Here is a 6,427-nt window from a genome sequence, read left to right on the forward strand (position 1 = left end):
TCAAAAGACACAAGATTAATGGACGTTGGATTAGAGACATTGATAGAACTAGGGTTAAAGAAATGTTTATTGTTCCTAAATATAAAATTAAAAATTAAAAAAAGAAAAGATTTATTATACCTGATTAGATGAGATCATAAAAGCTAAGAAACCACATGACAAAGGCATGGCGCAGCAACATTAGTGAAGTGTTTAGCAGGGCATCTATACTTCCTAAGCCAACCGTGCGTCTTTGGATCCAGTTTTTATTTTCTGGCTATTTCTTGGCATATCCCCAGTGAGCTGGACATAATGTGGTCTGAGAGATTCCGGGAGCAAATGAGCTCATTAGCTATTCAAGAACCTACCTACCCTCTGCCCAGCTCTAATGAGCCCGTTTCCCTCGTGGGCCTTCATAATTAACGAGAGATGGACAAAAGATTACTCTCCCCTGGGGAGAATCTTTACCGCTACCAAACAAAAACAATGGAGGAACTTTCTCCTGAGACTGACAGAAGAGCTTGTGTTTGTTTGTCTCTAATTGTTTGGTGTTGATCATAGTGGACATGCTGTGGAGTGAGGGATCAAAATAAAGCCACTGCAGGCCTGAAGATCAACTAATACTAAAGTAAATTTTATTAGCAGCAACGGAAGAAACATATGCTGTATTTTGACTTTATAAAATATATATGTATGAAAAGATTGTATTTAAGGCTTGTATAATATTATATGATACAGATTTTATACAATAAATACAAAACACAAATAAACTATAAACTAAAAGCATGTACTGTTAAGTATAAAATTAAATATATAAATTAAAAAATGTAATTTAAAGCTTATCTGTGGCAAGTTTATGCAGCCTTTGACAATGTATAAAGTCAAAATAGAGTGAAATAATATTAGGGACAAAATGCAATTTATTTATTTTTTTATAGGGAAAAATTAACAAACAAATACATTTCTATATAAATATACCATGGGGATCTGTGATTCAGGTGTCAGTGTGAATATGGGTGTTTTAAAATAATACATAAAAATATATAAATCTATCATAAATCTGTTTACTAGAGCTTATATTGTAAAATGTGACCTGTTCGTGCCACATGTATTACAGTACACCAACATGCACCCTAATCTTATCGTTTTAGACTTTGGTTTATGATTTAGCGCAATGATGTTAAATGGGTGAGGCCCAATGATCATGAAGCACAAGACAAGTCTTTACTGATATGCACATTGTGTAATTATGCTGGGAAATGAAATAACATTTAAAGGCGTCATGTCACAACGTTCACTGTAATAACAATAATGTGCGATAAATTTTGGTATGGTTATTATACATATAACCACTGTCTAGTTAATCATTAACAGATCTAATAGCTTTCCATGACACTATGGTGTTTTGCTCATTTATTGCTGTCAACAGTGCAGCCATCTTGCTGACCAAAGGTTATGAAAAGTATGGGCCTGGTTAAGAATATGCACAAAATAAACAAATAGACAAACATACAGTATGCCAGGCTCAAAAAAACCTGTTAGACCTGCGTGAATACATACATTCTAGATGGTGTAAAAGAGACAGACCCTCACTATGAACTCACGTTAAGTAACATTGTCCCTTCCGAAAATTAACTATGGTTTTATTGTAGTAAAATTGTAGTAACCGTGGTTTTTTGGCGTACTGATTACCATTTGTATAACCATAGTTTTACTACAAAAACCATGGTTAAACTATTGTTAGTGTAGCAAAACCATGCTTAATTTGTGGTTACCATAGTTTAACCATAGTAACCATGGTTTTTGTTTTAACTGGTAGTAAAACCATGGTTATTTTTTGTAAGGGCATCTTGTTTTTAATAAGAAACATTGCGAGAATTGCGTGATGGTGCGTCACCCCAGGCGCTCTACTCACTTCCTCGTCTGGCCAGTAGAGGGAGACAAAGCAAAGCACATTCTAATCATAGACTAGAATTTACGTAATGTGACCCTGATTAGTTTTTCCATAATGGATGCAAGGAATCAAATTGATGATGACATATGCCTCCCTCATGATGCAAACAGCTTTAATTAGAAAACAGAGCACAGGTGTAATGTCATCATCATCATCATTATGAAGTAAAAATAATCCAGTCAGCTATCTATTTTTGTCATTGAAGAAGCCCGACGAGGATTTAAGCTTTCATTAGTTTTTATTCAATGTGGAGAACAGGATAATAGGACAGTCTATGCAATGACCTAATCGTAGCCCTGTGATCTTGTTAACCGAGACTTGACATTGGGAGCTCATGAGGACAAACTCGTACAGTGTTTACGGTAGAGCAAGACGACTGTGGCAAGCCGGCTTAACATTCATTCCTTACTAACTAGTGTCTGTTTTTCGTATCTGGTTTTACCTGGCATGGCTGAATATCATAATATCACATAGCCTACACTAATTATTCATTCAGTGTACCAATAGGCTTTAGGTAAAATCACACATAAAATCTTCCGGACAGAAACGAGATTCAATGTAGAGGAAAGAAGACTATGCTAGTGCTTCTTAAAGCTGCAGTCTGTAGGTTTTGCCTCTTTGTCGCCATCTCTGTTTGAAAACGTGGAAATGCAGCTGCTTGCAGAGTTATCTTCCTTGCGGGGGTGTGCTCCGGCATGGCTCCAGCACAGATGAATCTAATGTTTTGAGGTGAATGTGTAGCTGTCAGTCACTGCACCTGTGTGGATGTTTACTGTACTTCGCAATCACAGATTCTAGCCTACGCCTTGGAATATATGACCAAAATAAGAATTTTCATCTTATATTGTCATTTGAACAAGTCTGCCACGTTTGTTCTGATCAACTGAGGGAAAAAAAAACATTATAATAAATCGTACTACCAATGGTGATTTAATCTAAAGATTGGTTAGCTCATGTCACATCGAACTGTGCAAATTATTATTATTGTTATACTTTATTCTTAAATTATTAATGTTAACAACATTAGCATTGCATGACTATGAGTAGTGTGTATAGCGTGTAGATTTCAATTTCTGTACAGTCTAATCTAATTGTCATGCCATTCGAATTTCATATTAATAAATTATTTTAACCCAAAAAGCAAATTATGCTCCCTTCAAACTGGTTTTCTTTAAAATACAAATCTTGTGTAATAAGGCTATCTGTAATCAGAAGTACATTTAAAACTGGAATATAATTTAATTTCATTCACATGTGTTTCATAAACACATAATCCTTTCTGGATTACATTCCGCCATCAAAATGATACATTTAATTATTCTATAGCTGCTGTGAGAAAAGGCTATAAACGATCTGTCACCTACAGCATCCTCACATGCGACAGCCTAGTAGCCGGAACAACTTCTTTATGTTTACAGACGTGATGTAATGATGCAGTGCCATGCTCGAATTTCCCCAAAAAACCTACCCATACCACTCAAATTAGAAAACATTATTATAAGCTAAACGTTGTGAATAGGGCTAAAGCTTTAATTAATATTAGGCTAACAGTCCCAATTGTGAGTATCTACAACCTGAATTCTGGAAATGTTGGGACGTTTTTTAAATTTGAATAAAATGAAAACTAAAAGACTTTCAAATCTCATGAGCCAATATTTTATTCACAATAGAACATAGAGAACATAACAAATGTTTAAACAGAGAAATTTGACACTTTTATCCACTAAATGAGCTAATTTCAAATTTGATGCCTGCTACAGGTCTCAAAAAAGTTGTCACGAGGGCAACAAAGGGCTGAATAAGCAAGAAATTTTGAAAATATTTAGCTGGGAGAACATCTAGCAACTAATTAAGTTAATTGACAACAGGTCTGTAACATAAATGGGATGTCTTAGAGAGGCAGAGTCTCTCAGAAGTAAAGATGGGCAGAGGCTCTCCAATCTGTGAAAGAGTGCGTAAAAAGATTGTGGAATATTTAAAAAACAACGCTCCTCAACGTCAAATTACAGTGCATAACATCATCAAAAGATTCAGAGAAACTGGAGAAATCTCTGTGCGTAAGGGACAAGGCCGAAGACCTTTGTTGGATGCCCGTGGTCTTCGGGCCATCAGACGACACTGCATCACTCATCGGCATGATTCTGTCATTAACATTACTAAATGGACCCAGGAAAACTTCCAGAAACCACTGTCGGTAAACACAATCCGCCGTGCCATCTGCAGATGCCAACTATCATGCAAAAAGGAAGCCATATGTGAACATGGTCCAGAAACACCGTCGTGTCCTGTGGGCCAAGGCTCATTTAAAACAGACTGTTTCAAAGTGGAAAAGTGTTCTATGGTCAGACGAGTCCAAATTTGACATTCTTGTTGGAAATCACGGACACCATGTCCTCCGGGCTAAAGAGGAGGGAGACCTTCCAGCGTGTCATCAGCGTTCAGTTCAAAAGCCAGCATCTCTGATGGTATGGGGGTGCATAAGTTCATACGGTATGGGCAGCTTGCATGTTTTGGAAGGACATGCACTATGAATGCTGAAAGGTATATAAAATTTTTAGAGCAACATATGCTCCCCTCCAGACGATGTGTATTTCAGCAGGACAATGTAAAACCACATACTGCAGCTATTACAACAGCATGACTTCATAGTAGAAAAGTCCGGGTGCTGAAGATCCAGATCTTTCACCTACAGAGAACATTTGGGGCATCATTAAACGAAAAATACATCAAAGACGACCACGAACTCTTCAGCAGCTGCAAGAATGGGACCAAATTCCAACATAAAAACTCCAGAAACTCATAACCTCAATGTCCAGACGTCTTCAAACTGTTTTGAAAAGAAGAGGAAATGCTACACCATGATAAACATGCCCCCGTCCCAACTATGTTGAGACCTGTAGCAGGCATCAAATTTGAAATGAGCTCATTTTGTGAATAAAATTGTAAAATTTCTGAGTTTAAACATTTGTTATGTTATCTATGTTCTATTGTGAATAAAATATTGGCTCATGTTATTTGAAAGTCTTTTAGTTTTCATTTTATTCAAATTTAAAAAATGTCCCAAAATTTCCGGAATTCGGGTTGTATTTCAGTTTTACTGGTACCTATTTGTTAAATAATAGAAACTAATTCTAAAATAGTATCTACTCCAATTGTTTAACATTTCTTTGTAACATTACTAGTTACAATTACTTTTTTACTGGTCATGTCTCTGACGAATCAGAATGGATAGGCCTACTTTTGGTACAAATTCATATTAGTTAACAACTCGAATACAAAAAGACTGTTCTATTTTAACTGTTACAAATTAACTAAAGAATACAAACTAGTCCCTATTTCAGAAGGACCTATTTCAGAGGGATAGTTCACCCCAAAATTTTGTCATTAATCACTCACCCTCATGTTGTTCCAAACTAATAAGACCTCCGTTCATCTTCAGAGCACAAATTAAGACATTTTTGATGGAATCTGAGAGCTCTCAGACCCTCCACAGACAACAAGGGTCCTTAGAAGATCAAGGTCCAGAAACGTAGCAAGGAGATCGGTAAAATAATCCATGTGACATCAGGGGTTCAACCTAATTTTACGAAGCAACGAGAATACTTTTTGTGCGCAAAATAAAAAAATTAAAAATAACGACTTTATTCAAATTCGCCTCCTCCACGTCACCCTAGCGCCATTTTGGAGAATATCCACTCTTCTGTGTCAGCTGCGCCACACGGATATGTTGTTTTCGCTCAAATCAATGTTTACGACGTAGAAAACAGGTGATGCAGAGGAGACGAATTTGAATAAAGTCTTTTTAAATTCTCGTAGCTTCGTAAAATTACAGTTGAACCCCTGATGTCACATGGATTATTTTACCGATCTCCTTGCTATGTTTCTGGACCTTGATCTTGTAAGGACCCTTGCTGTTTATGAAGGGTCTGAGACCTCTCAGATTTGTGTTCTGAAGATGAACGGAGGTCTTATGAGTTTGGAACAACATGAGGGTGAGTAATTAATGACAAAACTTTCATTTTTAGGCGAACTAACCTTTTAACTGCAAATTGTGTGATTTGCTTGTTTGTATTTATCACTATGAAAGTGAATGCTAGCAAAGGTATAGGCTACTGAAGCTGATGGATAAGTAATAGCGACTTATTCAATAGATACTTGTCAATACAGTATAGAGACTAATTAATAGTAATTACTAAAATACTAGTTTCCAATCAGTAAGTGGGCCTACTAGTTTTTAATGGACAATTAGTGACACTGAAAAAGATAGTTGGATAATTGTTATTTACTAACAATAAGCAGCTATGGAAGCCAGCCCCCACCACCAGATAAGTAAAAATAAAGGTAATGGCAGTCTTTCTGACTTTTTCATTCTTTTTTTTCTTGCAATTCTTTTTCTTCCTTATTATTTTCTCAGATATATAAACTTACAGTTTTCAGAAGGAAACAAATCTCGAATAAAACCAAATCTCGAAATTCTGACTTTCTTGTGATTTT

Source organism: Onychostoma macrolepis, chromosome 14 (genome assembly GCF_012432095.1).
Source record: "Onychostoma macrolepis isolate SWU-2019 chromosome 14, ASM1243209v1, whole genome shotgun sequence".
Classification (NCBI taxonomy): domain Eukaryota; kingdom Metazoa; phylum Chordata; class Actinopteri; order Cypriniformes; family Cyprinidae; genus Onychostoma; species Onychostoma macrolepis.